The 23,029-nt window shown below is 36.0% G+C and overlaps 1 protein-coding gene across 8 annotated transcripts in view; it reads right to left on the reverse strand.

The window, feature by feature from the left end:
- The window catches only part of LOC106504493 (uncharacterized), a 759,489-nt gene that overhangs the window by 394,667 nt on the left and 341,793 nt on the right, over positions 1-23,029 (reverse strand). The window contains exon 10 of one of the 8 annotated variants that reach the window (XR_014809311.1): positions 5,798-9,151. The exons of the other annotated variants lie outside the window; for them this stretch is intronic. The gene's annotated coding sequence lies outside the window, so the exon portion shown is untranslated. Of the gene's footprint in view, positions 1-5,797; positions 9,152-23,029 lie in introns of those variants that run through there. 8 annotated transcript variants of the gene reach the window in all.

The raw sequence follows: 23,029 nt of genomic DNA on the forward strand, positions 1-23,029 counted from the left end.
GAGTCTGAAATGGCAAACAGCAATTGCTCTCCAACAAGATGAATGAACACAGTGCAGAGCTAGACTACTTCATTTGTCAAAAAGAGGCAATCAGCATTCATTGAAGACTTCCAGAGGTGTCATTATCTCACCATATTTTCTAAGGAAAACTCTTGAACGATGTTTCAGTTCTTACCATTCAAGAATTCCCTCACATATTCTCTGGTTTCAGACTTATTACTTGGATTCCTTGGTAAATTAGTAGAGGTTAGAGAGGAGAAAAATTATTTTATTATTATATTTTACATATCTCTGAGCTATCTGTTGCTTAACTCTTATCAAAAACCTTGGCAAGATAATTTATATTTATACTAGATGGTTTGAAAATCAGTAAGATATTCCATTTATCAATATATTCCATGATTCAGCTATAGATTAAGCCAGAGAATCAGAGAGCTGCATTAGTTTGTAGAAAACTGCCCAGGATTTCAAGTACTCCTTTTACTAAGTCACACACTTGTATTATGTCTGTGTTCCCAGACATTATGCCAATACACTGCATAATGTCTGGCTCCTATACTATATGAAGCCATGGATGGTAGCTTTCAAAACAAATTCGAAGAATATTTTTACTTTTCTAAAGAAACTGGTGTGTGTTCTCTGTGTGGTCAATGGAACTCATACAACTGAAGATAATTCTCTTTTGTTCTAACCACTAGAAAACTCAAAACCAAATTTCCAGTTCAAGTTTAACAACACTATAAGAGCCTGTGAGGTTGTCTGCCTTGTGATCTTGCTTACATAATGCTCTTCTGATTTGTCTTTGTTGGTCGTGATTTTTATATTTTTATGTTGGTCTAAGGGAAGGAAGGAAGAACGATATGGAGGGAAGAAGGGAGGAAGAGAGGAAGGAGGAAATGAAAGAGAGAAGGAGAAGGAAGGAAGGAAGGTTAGAGGAAGGAGGAATTAGGGAGGAAATACATTTGTTAAGGTGGGATTAGACTGGTCAAGGAATGAAGAATGATCAATGTGTCATTTCCCCCTGCTTGATGTTACTGGCAAACAAACAGATTTAATTATTATTCTCAGTATCACAGTTTTCTTAAAGCAACAGAGGAGATTCTTTAACACAAGCTACATGATTTGTTTTAGCCAAATAGCAACAGCAGGCTTTACAGGCACAAAAGAAAAAATTAAAAGATAGATGACCAGGAGAGGGGACCTTGGCCAAAGAAACAGGAGAGTTGTTCATTTCTAGCCAGAAGTAACTGCAAAGCTCTCCATATACTTGCATACTTGAGAGACAAGTCACTGAATTGAGTAAGCCTTTAACTCCTTCAAATTTTTAAAAAAATCTACATGTGTTGAGGTAACATTGGTTTGTAACATCCTGTAAAGTTCATATGCACAATATTATACTTCTGTAGCCTTCACACGAGCCATGGAGAGTGAGAGAGCAGCAGACAATGCTGCCATGTGGGTACATCTTCTTGAAGCTGCCTATCTCCACCATTCAGATGGGATCTGGGATAATCAAGTTCTTCAGATCCCATTGTGCTGAGTCCTTGTTCTTCTGGGGCAATTCTTCTCTAGATGTCCTCATAAGTTTAAATGAAAGCAACAGAATCCCAGTAGAGCATACTAAAACATATTTAGAAACATATTGGGGTAAATTAAATATTAGTAGGGTCCTGAGAGACATCAAGAGAATAAACGGTATGGTTCTTTTTTTTTTTTTTTTCTCTTGTAGAGCCAGTATTGAAACGGGAATGAAAATCCCCATGGAATTCGAATTATATCCCTTTGCATGTTAAGATTTCATGGGAACATTTCCAGTTGTTAGGGTTCTATTCAGATTACGAACTAGCTAATAAATTTTTAAAAAAGAAAGAAGAGCCACAGTCCCTGGGTACTGTTGATTGCTACCATTTTGCAAAGGCAGCCACAGCTGCACAATGCAAAAGCCAAGAGGAGAGTTAGACCAACAACAATGCTATTCCCAGAGGTCTGCATTTGCTTGTTCCTTCAGCTGCTGTGTTATCTGCCTCAGACAGGAACATAAATAAATGTTGCCTCAGACAGGAACTGCAACAGCAAATATAAAAGCTGTGTATTTGAAATTAATTGTTTTTTGGCCCAATTCTGTAAAAAAGTGACATGCTTTCAGTTGAAACACTTCCATGTAAAGCCAATTAAGTGAGAGAAGCAACAACTGGGCTGAGGTCAATAAAGGATGTTGGCTATTGTACAGTGATGAGACAGGCTGTGCTGGTCACCATCTGTGGAAGCAAGTTAGTTTGCCTTTTTCCATAAAGGTTGTCAGGACCTCCTGGAAGCAAGATAACAAATGGAAGGAAATTAGACCTTCAGATAAAAAAGCTCTTCCCTTTCTTCTAGTTCTGTTTTCTTTGTTCATCAGTTTCCTCCATTCTTACCAAACCCAGTTCTTGGGGAAGAACTGGCCATTTGATAAATAGATATACGTTGTTGTGGGAATACTTCTGGGCTTATTCTGCCCAGGGATAGAAGTCATACTTGATTTTAACACTTAATTCAAATATAATTTGCCTTATATAAAATTCATTCATTTTATTTATTTATTTTTTGCCTTTTTTTTTTCTACTTACAGCATGGTGACCCAGTTACACATGCATGCATACATTCTTTTTTTTCTCACATTATCATGTTCCATCATAAGTGACTAGACATAGTTCCCAGGGCTACACAGCAGGATCTCATTGCTAATCCCTTTCAAAGGCAACAGTCTACATCTATTAACCCATTCATTCATTTTAAATGTACAATTCGATAGCATCGCCATGGTCTAGTTTTAGAACACTTCCATCACCTCCAAACTATCCGTCATTACATCCCCAAATCACTAGCCCATTTGGATCTAGTCAATCCATGTTCTCACGTCCTGCACCACTAATGTACTTCCTGTATTTTATGAAATTCAGATGTTTAATATAAATGGAATCATGCTGAGAAGGAAGGCAACTAACATGTAACAAGTATGTCAGGTGAAGACAAATCTAACCTGTAAAAGAATTCTCCTCTCTTTTCTCCCAAAATTATAATGAATTCTATTTCTCACATTTAAATATTTGATCCATTAAAAATTTATCTAAAATTTCAACTTTTCATTTTTTTCAGAAGTGACTCAACAGTTTCAATTACATTTTAAATAGCCCATTGTTTTCCTGCTGGTTTGAGATGCTACTGGTATTGAGCAGTAAATACCTAAGAACTTTTGTTTTCAGTTTCACATTATATTCTATTTTGTTCCAGTAAAACTTCGCTTCATGAGCCATTACCGCATCTTTAAAATGATTTTCCCATCTGATAGTGCTAGCCTCTGCTGTTTATTCTTCTTTAAAAAAATTCTCACTAGTTTTGTTTGCCTATTTTTCCCAAAGAACTTTATGTTTACCTTTGATGGGAAAGACCTCTATAACTCCAAAATGCAGAAACTATTAAATTATTGATACATATGTCACCATGATAGTAAGATATTTGGAAGATAAACTAAAAGAAGCAAAAATCTATAAACACAGTCGAAAGACAAATGAGACACTCGGGAATAAACATTTGCAACTCATACATGATGGGTTAATCTCCCTAACGTATTAAAAGGTCCTAGAAATAAAAAGACCAACAGCTCAAGAGAAATGGGCAAAATATATGAACAATTCACAGAAAGGGGCAGCCACTGTTCGGTAGCCTCACACTCAGTCTTTCTCTGTTTTTCTTTCTTATCTGGAAGTTACCCTAACAGTGAGAATATTAAGCAAATTCAACACACTTTGGGGGAGTATTTTTTTCCCCAAAATTAAAACTGAGCTTAGAAGGATCATACTACAAAAGAGAAGGAAAAGGGGCCATTTCTGTCCTCAGGGAGCTTTCAGTCATTATTGAAACTTACATACAAAGACCACTAGAGAAACCTGCTAGTTATATAAGCTTTCAGTAGGGTCTCAAAATGGAGAATTAGGAAAAAGGAGTTATAGACTGATTTGGGGACTTTTATTAATCAAGACCTGGGCAGGGACTGATTAGACCTTATAAACTGGGTAAACTGATAAAACAGTCATTGGTCTTATCTTTGGAATGCATGCCTCCATGCAGAGTTACCAGTAAAGCAGTATTTTTATGATCTAATCTCAGAACATACTCATCTGAAGGAACTGCTATCTGAACAACTTGAGGTCTGATGGTTTTGTTGCACATCATTTTATCTGTTTTGCAAGTTATAGAACAAGATTACAAGTTGTGATTTTTTTCTGTTTTCATTTTTCATAGTGAATATGGCCCTTCAATATCCACCATAACTAATCCATTAGATATGTACTATAATATTCATTTTATAGATGGGGAAAATGATGCATTATGATTTTAAGTATTTTGTCTAAATTCCCACAGTTATTAAGTGGCAGACTGAGTTTCAAAATCATGTCTGTCTAACTGCAGAGCCTAGGCTTTCAGCATCTACTCCATATGCCTCTAAAGCAGGGATTCTTTATTTGATGTACATCATAAAATATGGGGAGGATTCACAACCCCTGCAGATTGTATGCTAAATTTTGGATATATGTATATTTAAGGGGAGAGGGGTGAGAATACATATACTCATATGATTCTCAATGGGTATGTAAACCAACAAAAGTTTAAATTTTTTTTTTTTTTTGGTCTTTTTAGGGCCACACCTGCAGCATATGGAGGTTCCCAAGCTAGCGGTCTAATCAGAGCTACAGCTGGGGCCTATGCCACAGCCACAGCAACATGGGATCTGAGCCGTGTCTGCAACCTACACCACAGCTCACAGCAACGCCAGCTCCTTAACCCACTGAGCGAGGCCAGGGATCTAACCCACAACCTCATGGTTCCTAGTCGGATTCATTTCCACTGCACCACGACGGGAACTCCAAGAGTTTCAATATCTTTGTCCTAGAGAAATTGTCTTCCTAAACCTAGGGCAGTTTAGCCCCACATTAGAATGGGGAGAGGACACCTACTTACTTTACAAGTAAAATGGGCAGAGTGACCACTTTCAGAGCCATTGCCCAGATTGAGTTCCTCATTTGTAGCTTTTCCAAAATTAAAATAAAGAGCTAAAAGGAAGCAGACAGTGAACTTGGAGTGAGAATCCATAAAAACAGGAGTCCATGGGTTCTATCTAGGCAGTGTAACTGCCTTGGGAAAGTCATGCAGTGCATCTGAAAGTCATCGAGTATCTCTGGCTCTCTAAATCAAGTCCATTTATCCCAGACAGATCCAAGAGGAAAGTGATTTGCAAAGGATAACTCTATTTGCTATGTGGTTCATGCAGATTTGAAACAAAAAATAGACTTTAAACTTCCTCTCAGGAAGATCTCATCTCAGAAGCTTGCCTTTTAACAATGAAAAAAAATTTTCAACTCATATCATAATAGGTAAATTTATTTTCCTAAGAACAGGAAAACTTAACTCATTTGTTCATGGTTTTTCAAGTACAAATAGTGAAAGACTTTGGAAATTAACAAAAGAAAAGACTACAGGCTCATGGAAGGGAAAAAAAAGGCCTATTCAAGTTTTCCCTTATGATTTGTTGCAAATTAAGCTCTCCAAAATGTAGTGAATACAATTTCTTAAAGAGAAAGATTATAAGCTAACAGGAACAGGAAAATCTCCCTATAGACACAAGGATTTAGCAACAGATTCTGAAAAGAAAAGAAGACAAAACAACCAGGGAGCTCACAAGACAGAGCCAAACAAAATGAATTGTCTCGAGTTCGTGGAGCCTAACCATTCCTTCTGTTTTGAAAGCTTCACATCAGGCTTTTTTTTTTTTTTTTTGTATGCTTATCACTATTGCAGCCAACCTGCAGCTGTTATGCACATTTCAAAATAAATGTTAATTTATAATAATGTATTGTTTACCACAGAAGACAAGGGGGAAATTGAACTCTTTCCACCCATCTGGAGATGGTGAGCAGCTGGTTAAAATCAGGGATTTGACATATTTTATTTTCTAAGTATCTCACCACCTTAACACATCAGCCCAATCATAGCTGTTTCCCAAGAATGCATGATGGTGCCTATCATCTAACCATACCTATTATTCTTCAGCCATTTGGCTGGAGGTTTGTCCTCTCTCTTGGAAGCTTTATGAAACAAGTGTCTGAGAATTCATGAGAAGAGACTTTGTGCTATACTAGGGCAAAATTTCTTCAATAATCAGACTCTGAAATTAACCATAACCAGACTGCATGCATGCCCGGAGTCAAATTATTCATATTATAGGGGAAACACAACAGCAATTTCATGGCTGAAAAAGATTGCCTAGATCAGGCCTGTAGCAAAACCATTAAAACTTACAGGAAGCAAACAAACAAAAAGGCAAACACAAATGTCCTTTTATCCCTCTGGGTATTCAGCTGGTAAAATGTCACGTCCAGATTACCTGCTCCTGAGAAACATCGAAATGGATCTTTGTTAGGGCTCTCTCTCAGAGTCAAGAGAGGAACTTGTAATTTCAGAAGTGTGCTAATATGTATCAAATGAGAGCATTCTAAATTTTGCCATAGGAAAATTTCTTCAATCAGACACCTATGTTGCTTCAAGACTTTATCATATACAGTTAGGTCATTTATTTTACTGTCACACTTGTATACTTAATATTTCCCTTAGATCCACGGACCAAAAAGGAAAACAAAACAAAAAAAAAAACAGTAAGTCTGGATATAAGAAGCAGGGGTCAGCATAGTTCCTCACCATCAAAATTATTGTATTATTAGTCCATAAATTCCAAGTGTTTAGCATTTCAGAGGCATTTCTTCATGGTCATTATGGGCTTCCAGATTTGTTTTATTTATTTGTTTATATATGGCCCACATAATTATAAGATACTAGAAGTAATTATGAATCATTGCCTCAGAGACCATGATCAACACAAATGTAGCCAGACATTTTATTTCTGAGGAGATTTATTAAACTATCATTCTAAGACTGGCATAACAACTTCCACCAAATGTGAAACAAAGTAAAAATGAAACCTCAGTGCATCATCCAGAGCTAAGGTCAAACCAAAAACAGACCAAACCTAACAAGTTCTGAAATTCAGCTTCAGCTATATCATGGTAATTGTGTAGTACCTTGACTTTCCAAGAGAAAGATAATAAATCCTCTATGTGGGAAGATAACACCATCCAAGGCCTCCAGAATAATTCATAAGCAATGCCCAGCATTCAATCAAAAATTACTAAGCATGATAGGAATAGGAGCAAGTGATCAAAAACAGACAACAGAAAAAATTTCATGAGTGATATAGCCATTATAATAGACAAGGATGTTTTTAAAACTTTAATGAAGATAATTAAGAAAGTAGAACAGCAAATGCAGAATTTTATCAGAAAAATGAAATCTATTAAAAAGAATCAAATAAAATTATTTCAGAACTAAGCAAATAATTTACTGAAATTAAGAGCTCAGAAGAGGATTTAACAGCAGAATAGAGAACTAGTGAACTGGAAGATAAGTAGATAGATGCACAGAGAGAAAGATGGAAAATTCAGGAAAGAGTATTAAAAAATATACAGGACACAGTGAAAATTTCTAATGTACATGTAATTAGAGAACTAGAAAGATAGAAGATAATGAGACAGTGTTTGAATAGATACCAGCTAAGAAATTTGCAAAACAGACAGGAGACATCAAGCCATAGATTCAAGAAACTCTGTAAAAGCAAAGCAAGATGAATTCAAAGACAGCTAAACCTAGGAATTTATAGCAAAATTCTTAAGCCAGGGACAACGAGAAAATGTCAAAAAGCAGCCCGATTATGCATTTCTATCAATAGCCTACAGATACCATCAAACTACAGGAAGTATCTTTAATAAAGTGAGGAAGAAGCCTAGAGTATCCTTTTTTTCAAATATTCAATAATTCAAAACATTCCTTCAGACCCATTACAACCTTCCAGTTTTTTGGTTTTTGTTTTTTCACATTTGGGATATGATTAGAGTATCAGAGAGTCTAGATTCAGAATAAATAATAAATACAAATACAAACAGATGTTTTTACCAGTCAATACAGTCAAATAAGTCAAAAAATAATTATAAAAATTTGAAAGATTGAGATTTACTCTCCTTTTTTAAAGATAATTGATTATATATATGTGTGTGCATATATTAAAAAATATACTGGCAAAACAGAACCAATTCTAGTGAATAAGAGTAATACATAAAACTTGATAGCCTTTCTAAACATCATTAATCAAATAGCAGCAAAATGTTTGTGGAACCTGACAAGCTGACCCTAAAATTGATATGAAACAGCAAAGGCCAAAATATAAATTTACAGTAGAAACACAAATGTTGGAATATGATAACTTGGTATTAATTCATACTACAAAGTATAGTGATTAAAATATGAAATGCAGAGAAACTGAATATGGAAATATATATAGTATTAAAATAAATCCATGTATATATTAAAATGTGACATATGACTGAAATTAAAGTAAGAAGGCACAGTTTTCCTGGCAAAATGATAGTCTAGATATTCTAAAAAAAACCCATTGTGGAAAAACCACCAAAAAGGTAGAGACATACAAGTATATGTATGCAAGCACATAAACTCATACACACACGTACAGATGCAGGAATACTCATAACTTAAACCCCTTTATTGGCAAGAAGACTGACTTCTTCAAAATCAAATGTGTAGCAAAATTGGGAATCCAAAGTGGCAAGCTATCTCTGAATTTAATTTTTATCCTGGATTCATTAATCTTGATGAGCCATAGTTTTTACTTCTGCACTTACATGCAGCAGAGAGAACAGGGGAAGAAATTCAGGTTTAGGCAAAGATCGACAATCAAATAAAAAGTGTCTTCATAAAGATCCCCAAAGCCTCAGTGTTTAGGTTAATGAGAGAAAAAAGTCACAAAGCAAAAAGCAGAGCAAAAAATCTGCCACATTCTAACTCGGTGTCGGGTAGCAAGGCAATAAGAATTCCCCTGAGGATTTGTAGACCTAAGTCAGACTTTATGAGAATTTGAGGGCAGAGTCACCCTCTATGTGTCCAGAACACCTCCAGCCAAGACTTTATATTAAAGCTGTCCTTGGTTGTTATTGTTTCATGCGTCTGTAAGAAAGAAAGCACAATTCTTCTCTGGAGGAGAGAGTGCCAGCTGAAAAAATAAATAAAAATACATAAGGAACAAAAACAGCAGCATAAAGAATGACCTAAGGTATTATAATTGTCAGACACAGAATATAAAATTTGTATGCTTAGTATGTTTTTAAAAATAAAAGAATTAAAAATATACTTAGAAAATAAAAATAAATATGAGACTATAAAATATGGCCAAGATGACTTCCAAAAATATTTAACACATTTCCTAAGAAAGACAATATTAACTTAGCCTCAAATACAGGAAACAATAATGAATGGAAATACACAGAGAACTGATGCATCCATCAGTCTTTGCAGAAATACGTTTTATTTCTCTTAGGTAAATAACTAGTAGTGGGATTATTAGGGATTATTAAAGTAAGAGGATGTTTAACTTTATGAGAAACTATTGAAACTCTTCAAAATACTAGTACAATTTTTCACTCTCACCAGTAATATATGGAAATTATCTCTAAAACCTCATCAATAGTTTGTATTTAAGTCACTGGTCATTCTAGTGGTTGTAGTTTAATTTGAAACTCTCTGATTACTACAGATGTTAAGCACTTTTTCACATGCTTTATAGACTTTCATTATGTCTTTTTATTTATTTAACTTTATTGAAGTATAGTTGACTTACAATTTTGTATTAGTTTCAGATGGAGTGCAAAATGAATCAGTCATACATATAAATATATATATCCATTACTTTTTTTTACCATGTAGGTTATTACAAACTATTGAGTAAATTTTCCTGTGCTATAGAGTAGTGTTTTCTTTTTGTTTTTTAGTTTTTTGTTTGTTTGTTTTGTATCTTTTCTAGGGCCGCACTCGCGGCATATGGAGGTTCCCAGGCTAAGGGTCTAATCGGAGCTGTAGCTGCCAAGCCTATGCCAGAGCCACAGCAATGCAGGATCTAAGCCACGTCTGCAACGTACAACACAGCTCACAGCAATACCGGATCCTTAACCCACTGAGCGAGGCCAGGGATCGAACCCACAACCTCATGGTTTCTAGTCAGATTCATTAACCACTGAGCCACAATGGGAACTCCAAGTAGATTCTTGTTAATCATATATTTTATACAGTAGTGTGTATATGTTATTCCCATCCTCCCAATTCTTCCCTCCCCATAATAGTTTCACCTATGGTAACCACAAGATTGCTTTTGAATCTATGAATTTGTTTCTGCTTAAATTTTTTGTATTATTTTTTATTAGTCTTCCACATCACATAAGTGATGTCATATGATATTTGTCTTTATCTGACTTCTCTAAGTATGATAATCTCTAGGTCTATCCATGTTGCTGCAAATGGCATTATTTCATTCTTTTTATGGTTGAGTAATATTCCATTGTTTTTATGTACCACACCTTCTTGACCTATTTCTCTGTTGATGGACATTTAGGTTGCTCCCACGTCTTGGCCATTGTAAATAGCACTGCAATGAACACTGAGGTCCATGTATCTTTGAAATTATGGTTTTCTCTGGATTGATGCCCAGAAGTGGATTGCTGGATCGAATGGCAGTCCTATATTTAGTTTTATAGGGAACCTCTGTACTGTCCTCCATAGTGGTTACAACAATTTACATTTCCACACTCTCTCCAGCATTTATTGTTTGTATATTTTTTGATGATGACCATTTTTGATGATGTGAGGTGATCTCATTATAGTTTTGATTTGCTTTCTCTAACAATTTGTGATGTTGAGCATCTTTATTTTTGGCCATCTGTCTGTCTTCTTTGGAGAATGTCTATTTAGATCTGCCCATTTCTTGATTGGGTTTTTTGGTTTTTTAATATAAAGTTCCACAAGATTTTTTTTTATCATCTAGTAACTTTTTTTTTCTTTTTGGCCTTGCCCAGACGATATGGAAGTTCCCAGGCCAGGGATCAAACCATGCCATAGCAGGGACAGCTTCAGGCCCTTAACCTGCTTTGCCAACAGCAAACTCTTTTCCATGAGATGTTTGTATATTTTGGAGATTAATCCTTTGTTGGTGACTTCATTTGCAAAGATTTTCTTCCATTCTGTGAGTTTCTTTTTCATTTTTTTTAAGGTTTCCTTTGCTATGCAAAAGCTTTTACGCTTAATTAGGTCTCATTGGTTTATTTTTGTTTTTGTTGTCATTATTCTAAGAGGTGGATCAAACAAGAGTGCTGCAATTTATGTCAAAGTATGTTCTGCCTGTATTTTCCTCTATGAGCACTATAGTATTTGGCCTTACATTTAGGTCTTTAATCCACTTTGAATTTATTTTTGTTTATGATGTTAGAAAATGTTCTAATTTCATTCTTTTACATGTAGCTGTCCGGTTTTGACAGCACCACTTATTAAAGAGATTTTCTTTCCTCCACTGTATGTTATTACCTCCTTTTTCATAGATTAGTTGACCACAGGTGCTTGGCTTTATTTCTGGGCTATCCTGTTCCATTGTTCTATATCTCTGTTTTTGTGTGTGTGTGTGTGTGTGTGTGTGTGTGTGTGTGTGTGTGTGTGTGTGTGTGTGTGTGTGCGCCTGCCAGTGCCATACCATTTTGATTACTGTAGTTTTGTAGTATATTCTGAATTCAGGAAGGTAGATGCCTTCAGCTGCATTTTATTCTTCAATATTCCTTTGGCTATTTGGAGTCTTTTGTGTTTCCATAAAAATTTTAAAATATTTAGTTCTAGTTCTGTGCAGAATGCCTTGGTGGGAGTTCCCATTGTGGTTCAATGGAAAGGAATCTAACTAGTATCCATGAGGATGCAGGTTCAATCCCTGGCCCCTCTCAGTGAGTAAAGGTATCCCACATTGCTGTGAGCTGTGATGTAGGTCACAGAAGCAGCTTAGATCCTGTGTTGCTGTGGCTGTGGCACAGGACAGCAGCTGTAGCTCTGATTTGACTCCTAGCCTGGGAACTTCCATATGCCACAGTGCAGACCTTAAAAAAAAAAAAAAAAAAAAAAAAAAAAAAGAGTGTCATTGGCAACTTGTTAGGGATTGTATTGAATCTGTCTATTGCTTTAGGTAGTAGAGTCATTTTGAAAATATTGATTATTCTAATCCAAGAGCATGGTATATCTTTGCATCTGTTTGTGTCTTTCATCAGAGTCTTAGAGTTTCCAGAGTACAGATCTTTTTTCTCTTTAGTTAGGTTCATTCCTAGGTATTTTATTATTATTGATGTGATGGTAAATTGAATTATTTCCCTAATTTTTCTCTCTGATCTTTCATTGTTGATGTATAAAAATGTAATAGATTTCTGTGTATTAATATCGTATCCTATAATTTTACCAAATCCACTGATGCGCTCTAACAGTTTTCAGGTAGCATCTTTAGGATTTTCTTTGTAGAGTATCATGTCATCTGCAATCATAGACTGAAAGATAAAAATTAGAACTACAAATTTCCAGAAAAAAAAAAAACCACAGGTCAATATATTTACCATCTCCAAGAGAGCAAAATTTTCTTAGAACACCAAAAGCATCAACAATAATTATTTCAGCTGCTAAAACTGGACTTCATCACTGTTTGCAAATGACATTATATCTTTTTTTCAAGGCTTTTGGCCATTTTTAACTAATTTGAATTCGTTATTGATTGGTAATGCATTAGTTAAAAATGCATACTGTAAACTGTAGGACAATCATTATCATCTTAAAAAAGAAGTATAATTGATATTCTAAGAGAAGAGATAAAATGGAATTACATAAAATGTTCAATAAAATCAGAGAAGACAGAAAGGACAAATAGATAAAAAAAAATAGTTACAAGAATGTTAGATATCAATCCAACTACAGCAATGACTCTTTAAGTATGAATGGACTACATATACCAATTAAAATATAAAAATTATTAGACTAAATAAAATAAGACCCAACTAAGTGTTGTTTAAAATATAAAAACTCAAAGTGAAAAGTAAAGGGATGAAAAGAGACATACCACACTAACACTAATCAAAAGAAAGCTGGAGTAGATTATTAATTTCAGACAAAACAAACTTCAGAACAAGGAAGATTATCACGAACAAAAAGTGACATTATCTAATGATAAAAGGGTTGCTTTTTCTAAGAAGATATAACAATCTTAAATCTGAAGGCACCTAAAAATATGTAAGTATCAAAAGAATTGGGGCCAAAACAGATGGAACTGCAAGGAAAAATGGCTAGATCCACTTAACTTTCAGTAATGGAATGGATAGATCAAGCAGGCAGAAAATCAGTAAATATATAGATGATCTTCAACAGCATTATCAGTCAACTGACACTAATAGACATTTATAGAATACTTAATTCAAAAAGAGCAGAGCACACATTTTTCTCAGACTCACAAGAACATTCACCAAGACAAACCATATTTTAGTCAATAATATACAACTTAACAAATTTTTTAAAATAGAAATCACATGAAGAATGTTCTTAGAACCAAATAGAAATCAATAACAGAAAGCTAGCTGGAAAATCCCACAACTGTTTAGATTAACAACATTTATAAATAACATGTGGGTCAAAGACCTCTCAAGAGAAATTTAGAAATACTTCAGCTAAATGAAAATGAAAAGACAACTCACCAAAATTTAAGGAATGCAATGAAAGCTGGGCTCAGAGGGAAATTTATAGCATTTAGTATATAAATTAGGAAAGGAGAAAGAACTAAAATCGATACCTTAGATTCTAGCCTAGAACACTAGAGAAAAGACTGCATTACAATGGAAGGAAGAAAAAATGAAATAAAAAATAATAACAGAAATTAATAAAATTGCAAAGCCTGGTTACTTAAAGAGATCAAAAAAAGTGAAAATTTCTCACCAAGCTAACCAAGAAAAAGAGCTAACAAAATTTCCAACATCAGAAATGAAAGAGGGGTCATCACTACTAATCCCAAGGGCAATTAAAAAAAGAAAAAGGGAATACTACAATCAACCAGATGCTCACATATTTGACAACTTATGTGAAATAGACCAATTTCTTGAAAGGCACAAACTACCAAGTCACAAAAGGAGAAATAAATAATCTAAATAGTCCTACATCTATTAAAGGTATTGAATCAATAACTTAAAAACAGTTCTAAAGACAAAGCACCTGCTCCAATTTGTTTTACTGGTGAATTCTACCAAGTTATCTAAGGAAGAAATAATACCAATTCTTTATCTCTTCCAGAAAGTAGAAGCAGAATTGGGGTTCTATAACTTACAATAACAAAGTTCCCTCAAGCAAATGTATTTAATCTTAATGTGTTGTCAAATAAACTATAGTACACAAATTTAAATTTACAGACACTCATTGAAGGTTAAGTTGTATACAGAAAACTTCTCTTTATTTTTGAGCATCAAAAGGAATCAATTCCTTTATTTGGTGGGGGTGGGGAGTGAGGGGCTTTGCATGGATTCCTGGGTAGCCTATGTATTCTCTCACTTGTTCACAGGAAAAGGAACACACAAGAGTTAGGTGAAGCACTAGAGCAAAGTCATGCTCTCCATTTAATTTGCTCATAGAGCAAGACAAGTTAAATGACCTTGAGTCTTCTACCACAGGAAGTTAGGGAAGGCAGGGGGAGAAATCTGAAGAGTTTTAGTGATAACCTATCAGGGAAATTGAGAAATTCTCTTACTTAAGATAAAGCTTTATATTGTTCTGTGGAAATGTTCTCAGATTTCAGAATTGAACTAATATTATAAAGAAGTGATTTCTCATAGTTTGGTATTGGTGAAAAGATCTGATTGTAGTCAGTAATTTTTTCAATTATCACTATGATTCTAAATGCATATTATATGCAAAAGTGGTGGTGTTTAATGCTGCTGTGCTGGACACTTAACTAAATAAAATAGACTCTTTTTTAAAGGAATAGATCTTATTTCAATAATAAAAAAGTAATAATTCTAGGTGATGGGAAACCGATAAGTACTGAATGTGAGGTCTGACAAAAATATGACATCATCAAAGAGCATCAATTATATGTTGGCAACAGAACATAAACAAAATATCCAAAAGGAAATTTACAATTTTTAAAGTGAAATGGTCACTTTGGAAATGTTTAAATATGATAATTCTTATATAACACTTCCAAATCCTTTAGCTTAGAACTCAGAAAAGTTTTGATTGTTTGAAACAGTATCAAATCTCTTAAACATTTTTTGTTTCCATGTAAAAGAACATAGGAATATTATACTATATAGTATTAAGAAATTTCCAGATGTTCCCATTGTAGCACAGCTAAAACAAATCAGCATAGTATCCATGAGGATCTGGGTTTGATCCCTGGCCTCTCTCGGTGGGTCGGGGATCCCACTTGCCCTGTGAGCTGCGGTGTAGGTCATAGACGCTGCTCAGATCCCGTGTTGCTATGGCTGTGGCATAAGTCCACAGCTGTAGCTCCAATTCGACCCCTAGCCTGGGAATTTCCATATGCCGTGGGTGTGGACCTAAAAAGAGAAAGAAAAAAAGAAATTTCCAGACTTCCTGTTGTTAAATATTACTGCTATAAATCCTCAAGACAATGAGCATAAATAAGAAAATAACATGTCATATTATAAAGCACAAATACCTGTGAAGAGTATTCTATGTGTTCTTGTTCTTTATCTCTACCCTCATGAAGAAAACATCATAACTGGAAGTGGATAGAGTTGGTGTGCATGTGTGTGTGTGTGTGTGTGTGTGTGTGTGTGTGTGTGTGTGGAGAGAGAGAGAAGAAAGAAAGAGCAAGAAGGGAGGGAGGGAGGAAGGAAAGAAGGAAGGAAGGAGGGAAGAAAGGAGGGATGGAGAGAGGGAGATGGAGGGAAAATTTAATTGATACTCTTACAAAGAGAAATCATATGAGAGAATTCATAGATGAGAGAGGGGCAGAGAAAGATGAACCTGTTTCCAATAGCACAGCAGACCAGGAGTGGAGAAAAAATTACAACTTGGAACAAGAGGCAGTGAGGTATTGTGGGAAAACCACAAGATTTAGATCTGTGGAAACGTATTGTAGACTCAGTTCTACCACCAAATATCATTATTTCACAAGGAAATTACCAGGAAAACCCAGGCTTTCTCAGTTAATCCCTCAGAATCTTCCTTCCATCCACTACAGCATAAAACAGTGCAACTGGACAGCCTCCGTGATCTCTCCTGGCTCTGCATCCATAAAACTATAAACCAAGACAAATCAGCCTTAAGTTTCCAATTTTGCAGAATTTAATTTCTGCAGGGAACGAGCTATAAAATTCCATGGAAAGAAGCATTTTTTGTTGTTGTTTGTAACATAAATGGTTGGCATTATCCTGGAAATATCATGGGCAAAAATATGTGCAAAATTGAATCATTCCAGCATGAGAAAAATAGATTATAGGAATACTCCAAGAGGGAAAAAAAAAAAAAAGAAAAGAAAGGACCTAGATATTGCTGGATGCTAGATAAGGAGCCTGAAGCCTGATCAATTGCTTATAATTATACAGAAAACAATTTATGTTTTATTTACATTTTCCCTTATCCAGTGCATAATAAATTCTGTATTGACGAACTGACAGTCAAACTTGATTCAGGTGTAATTACTATAAGTAAAAATGCCAGTAAGAGAGACTTTTATTTTTGAAAAAAATATACTGACTTCATTCTCAGCTTGTGTTGTCATTTTTGACATGTGAAGCTGTAAGGAAGGAAACATGATGTACCATGATCCTCTCTCGTCTCCTTAATAACTAGGATCACAGATGTAATGAGGGCAGGTGGACTCTGAAATGAGTCTCAACAAAGCAGGAAAGAGAGCTACTGATTTAATTCCTCTGAAAGATTAGATGATGGATCATCAGTATGAAGTAGAAGTGTTTTTATTTTATTCCTCAGGTTGGGGCTACTCTTAAGAGTGATGTGACTCATATTTTGAGTTCTTGTTTTAGCAATTAAGAGCTCTGTGTTAATGTGAAAAGCAGTTAACCTCCATGCACCTATTAAACTGCAAAATAGGAATAATAATTCAGACTTCACAAAATTGTCATGAATATTAAATGAGTATTTGTACCAAAATGCTTGGATAATCATAAATCAGCTTTATGAAATTAAAATAACACTATTATTTTGCATAATTAATTTGTTATTTTGCATTAAAATAGTATGCAAAGAAGCATTATGCCCTGCTTTCATTTCAAATTCTAGTTCGGAGGCTTATTTTATTGTTGATTACACCGCATATATCTTATTTGAACTTTCCAGAAGTGAATTCAGTTGATTCCACTTGAATATCAAAAATCACCTAAATTATTTAATTTGTTCAACTGAAAATGTGAGAGTTGGACCAGGTAAATTTGAGGGTCTTTTCTGGCATTGATTCGTATAATTCTGTGATCCCATAAATCACCTTGATTGTAAAGTTCCATTCCTGTTTGCTTTTTTTTTCATCTTTCTTCCTTTTATCTTTTCTAGGGCCACACCCATGGCACATGGAGGTTCCTAGACTAGGGGTCGAATCAGAGCTGTAGCTGCCAGCCTATGCCAGAGCCACAGCAATGCAGGATCCGAGCCGTATCTGCGACCTACACCGGAGCTCATGGCAAGGACAGATCCTTAACCCACTGAGCGAGGCCAGGGATCAAACCTGAAATCTCATGGTTCCTAGTCGGATTCGTTAACCACTGAGTTACAACGGGAACTCCCTCCGTTTGCTTTTTTTTCCAGTTCTGCCTTTAGATCACCACAAGCCTGATGTTTACATAAGCCCAGAGGAAAGGAAGGGGAGTATCATGGAAAGAACAAGCCTGGTAAAAGTGGGAAGCCCACTATTTCCAAGAGCTTTATTCCTTGTTGCTACCTTCAACCAACGAAACCTATTTCTTCATTTATTCTGAATGTAAGGGTCAAGAATTTTAATAACAACACAGATACACTGTAATTGAGTTGGCAGGATTGTTCAGAAGAAGGCATCTGTTGAAAAGCAGGGAAGACATGTGCCAAGGTATGTAAAGAAGTGAAAGGAGACAACTGTTTGAGTCAAAAGAAACAGACGGAGCTGCAGAAGTATGAGATTATTTACAGAATTGCAACTACCAGTGGAGATAGAACGCCATGGGACTTTGATCAAGTAGCCTTAATCTTTCTCTGTGGCTCAGACATCATGACCTTCACCTTCTGACAATAATAATATAAAAGTGGAACCTACATGAGAATAAGAGAACTATCACTGAAGAGCAGAGTTACTGGTAATACAGCTGATTCTTCTTTGGAGGAGTCAGGATATTGTGTCAGATGAAGTGTGAGGTCACAAGGCAAAAGTGACCTCATACTTTCTATCATACTGGATAAAATTTTTAAATTTTATTATATTGGATAAAATTATTAAACTGCAGTTACACATGGCCAAGCACAGATTTGCTCTTTCCTCTTCAGGTTTCATGGCCAGAGGTGTATAAAGGATCACCTGCCTTGCCTATCCGCATGATCCTACCTGCTGTAACCAGCAGCCTCAATGCCTGGGGGGACTCTGGGCTGAGAACATGAGAAGTCTCAGTACTATGATGACAAAGTCTGGAATGACTCAAGCGGCCGCTACATAGATGTTCTTCCTGGCCTTGTAGTCACCCTCCCAAGATAGATCCTGAACATGCTGGAATGCAACATTATTTTTCTAAAACTGAACCCAGCCCTAGACCCCAAGTTTTGCTGAAGGCAAAATCCAAACAAAAATCAAACTCTCCTTACTCAACAATTAGTGGTAATTCAGCCCCTTTCCCATTTAAAACAACCTCTTTTCATTCTTAGTCATTAGTTCTAATGACTAAGTCAAATTCAAGATTGTGATTTGGTGGGTTACAGATTCTCTCAGGTCCCTCTTCCTGAGCTGGACTCTTAGTACAGAAAACAGATTGTATTATTTTGGGGGAGCTCAATCATCTCACTGGATAATTACCCTGCCTTGGTTTTCATTTTTGCAATTGTCTTACCCTTAACCTGATCCTCAGCTTAGAGCCTTTGCATCCATAAATGAAAAATAAAATTGATTCTATTTTAAATATTATTGACAGTATATGTCACAATGCCTACTGAGCTGTATTAGAATTTCTATAAGAATCCAAGAGATTAAGATAGAAAGCAAATGGTAGAAAGGAATGAAAGAGAAACTGAAATAGGCAGAAAACCTCTTTCTGCCATTTCTTACTTTTTTTTTTTTTTTTTTTTTCTTTTTCTTTCTACAGCCGCACCTGTAGCATATGGAAGTTCCCTGGCCCGGGTTGAATCAGAGCTGCAGCTGAAGCCTACACCACACTCAGGGCAACACTGGATCCTTAACCCACTGAGCAAGGTCAGGGATGGAACCTGCATCCTCATGAACACTTTGCTGGGTTCTTAATCCACTGAGCCACAACAGGAAATTTCTTTCATTTCTATAAGCACCTTAATTTTATTATACCATGATCCTACTTATAGTACTTTTCTTGGTTCAAATTTTTCACCTCAGTGGATAACCTTATATGTACATCTGTTCATATATGAGCAAGAATTTCTGTAGGATGAATCATTAGAATAGAATGATTGGGGAAAAAAGGGAAAGTGCATTAGAATTTTAATGGATAAAGTTGACTTCCTGTCCAAATAGGTTGCATCAATTAAGATTTCCAGAAGCACCATCAGAGCATACATTTTCTGCACCCTCATGAGTACTGTATATTGTTTTAAAGGATTATGCTAGTAAAATAAGTATGACACTAAGTTCCATTTGTTTGAGTATTAGCAGGATTGAGCTTTTATTTTCAGCTGTTTATCTGCTATTTATATTCCATCAACTGTGAATTGTCTGCCCAAGGTGTTGCCTCATTTTTATCCATCTATTTGCTTAATTTTTATTTATCTGTTCACCTTTTTTAATATATAGGAATTCTTTATTTTGAATATTAATCTTTGTGCTTTTTGTTACTGTTAAAAATATCCCAGCCACTTGCATATTTTATTTATGATGTTCTTCCTCATGTAAATATTTTTGAGTTTCTGTGTGACAAAATCTTTCTTTTTCTTGTAAAATTAGATTTTTACATTTCTATTAGGAAAGCCTTTCCTGCTAAATATTATTTAAAGTGAAAATCTATTTTTTTTTCTTCCAAACAGAAAGTTTGCTTACTTATTTTTGCTTATTGCTTATTGCTTATTTTACTTATTGCTGTTTGCTTACTTATTTTTTAAAGATTATATTGAGCTCAATTTAGATTATTTTTGCCTGTGGTGTGGGGCATTTTTTTCAGATAACTAATTTTCCCCCAAAATATTCAGAGCAATCTAATATTTTTCTTCAAAGGTAAAATGCCATTCTTCTTGTACAACAAAGTCCCATAGACATATATGTTTATTTCAGGGCCCCTTTGCAAGGAATTTGAGAAATTTTAAATGGTACAGAAATTCAGTGGAATAAAACAGCATATAGAAATTACTTTTTCTTTTTTAATTTTACTTTTATTTTTACTGAAGCATAGTTGATTTATTTATATTACTTTCAGGTGTGCAACAGAGTGATTCAATTTTTTAATATTATACTCGATTTAAAGTTATTACAAAATAATGGCTATATTTCCCTGTGCTATACAATATCTTTATTTAACCAATTACTTTATTCCACAATATTATCAAAACCAAAAATAATATAAGCATTTCATCTCCTAGAATTGTTTTTTACCTCTGACCAAATAAATTAAACATCCCTTGAATAACTTAGACCAGCCAGAAAAAGGGCAGATCTCCTAAAAATAATGCAGCTGTAATGTCCCAACTACTTAAGCCCCCAGATTGAATCAGCAACAGAGGAACCTGAAAAGCAGATATTTGAAAAGCTATTGAAATATCTGTGTTGGCTCTAATAGGGTCAGAAAGATTCTTCTCACACAGGTCGCCTGGAGAGTGCATTTCATTGGCTGAAAAGGCATATTTGAGAGTCTAATTTTCACTTTCTTTACCTGCAGGTATGTTCTGAGACTGTGCTGCTAACACAGCCTTTAAGAGTGGTATCTTTCTGGGAGTTTCCATTGTCTCTCAGCAGGTTATGAACCCAACTAATATCCATGAGGATGCAGGTTCGGTCCCTGGCCACATTCAGTGGGTTAATGATCCAACACTGCTATGAGCTGTGGTGTAGGTCGCAGATTTGGCATGGATACTACGTTGCTGTGGTTGTGGCACAGGCCAGCAGCTGTAGCTCTAATTCAACCCCTCAACTGGGAACTCCCATATGTGGTGGGTGTGGCCCTAAAAAGCAAAAAAAAAAAAAAAACAAAAACAAAAAAAGTGGGAACTTTCTAACCCAGTTCTTTTCAACTTAGCTCCTCTAAGTAGGGAGCTAAGCCGACTGGGTTGTGACCTCCTAATGTCATCCAAGGCAAGAGATTCTTTGACAGACACAATCAACGTACCATTGGAAACATACCCCTTGGAAAAGCAAAAACCATCCTCCAGTTGGGACATGTGCAGTCAACATGGGTTACAGGAATGGAGAGGGTGAATTTGTTTCTTTATTTATACCACCTACTGAGTCAAGCTTAAAGAGAGTCCTGGATTAAAAACTGCCTATGGCCAACAGAGAGCTTTTATGTTACAAGATAAACATGTGCTTGTTCAGGTTATAGCATGTTCAGGATATCCTCCCAACTCAGGGAACTCGCCCAGGGAGGATTTGCTGCTTCCTGGTGAGTCAGGGGACCACACCAACATACTTGGACTGGTGACGGCCTCCTTGCGCCCAGAGGAAGGCAGGACCAAGTGCAAGGGTGAAATGGGGCTAGGATGAGCAAGCCCAGTTCAACTGCAGTAGGTTTTCATTCAGTGCCAAAGAAGACATCAGAGCCAATTTGGGGACCTGCAAACATCCTCCTCCTGCATTCAGGCCAATCCAGTCAGTGGAGCACACAGGTGTGTGAATGTGTGTGGGCGAGTGTGTATGTTGAATATGAAAAAAGCAAAAATATTACCTGTGATGACTTTGACTCTCCTTGACTCCCACACCCAATCACTCCCTTCCTTAGTATTGATGTTGATCTAGCCACACACCCAACAGCCTAGTTCACAGTCAGTGTTGTCCCATATGCAAGTCACATGGGGCTCTCCAAACTTAAATTTTAAAAAATGAGAATTAAGTTTAAACTCTACTCCTGGAATTCCCACTGGGGCGCAGCAAGTTAAAAATCCAGCATTGTCTCATGCAATGCAAGTGTGATCCCCAGCATATGTGTTAAAGATCCAGCATTGCCACAGCTATGGCGTAGGTCGCAGCTGTGGCTTGGATTCAATCCCTGGCCAGGAACTTCTTCCATATGCCACGGGTGTGGCCAAAAAAGAAAGGAAAAAAATGTAATAATAATTTTAAAAAGCCTCTATTCCTTAGTCACAGACCACATTTCAAATACTTAATAGACACATGTGGGCTTTGGGTACCTTAATGAACATTACAGAGACAGAACGTTTCCATCACTGCAGAAGGCCCTCTGACACATCACTGTTCTTACATATGACCTTATAGGTTTTGTTCTGTATGACAGGCCCTGCCTTCAAGGAACATGTAGCCCAGTAGCGAGCCAGACAGTAAACAAGTATTCCCTCAAATAAATCAGCAGGGACAATCTGTGATGGTGTTTACAAAGGAAAAGTGCTGGATGCTTGAAGAGAGTGTAGGGTGAGTCTGACTTGTCTAGAACATCCTGGACAGCTACTTGAAAGAGCGAAGTTTAAGAGGAGGCCTGATGAAACTGTGGAAGAATGGTTTCCCACAAGAAGGCATGTATCTGTGGCATGGTACAGAGTGGAGTGGAATTAGCATGTTAAACATACAGAGAGTGTGTGAGAGCAAAGTAAGGGGATAAGATTTTGCAGTGTCTCTGGGCTTCCCTGCCACTGTTTGATGTTTTCAAGCCCAAAGAGATCCAACTCTCTGATTTATCCTGCTCCCTAATACATCCCCAGG

The sequence above is a fragment of the Sus scrofa genome, chromosome 7 (assembly GCF_054392235.1).
Source record: "Sus scrofa isolate SSC_HxYL_T2T_F1_AM1 chromosome 7, Sscrofa_HxYL_maternal_Yorkshire_Landrace_v2.0, whole genome shotgun sequence".
Classification (NCBI taxonomy): Eukaryota; Metazoa; Chordata; class Mammalia; order Artiodactyla; family Suidae; genus Sus; species Sus scrofa.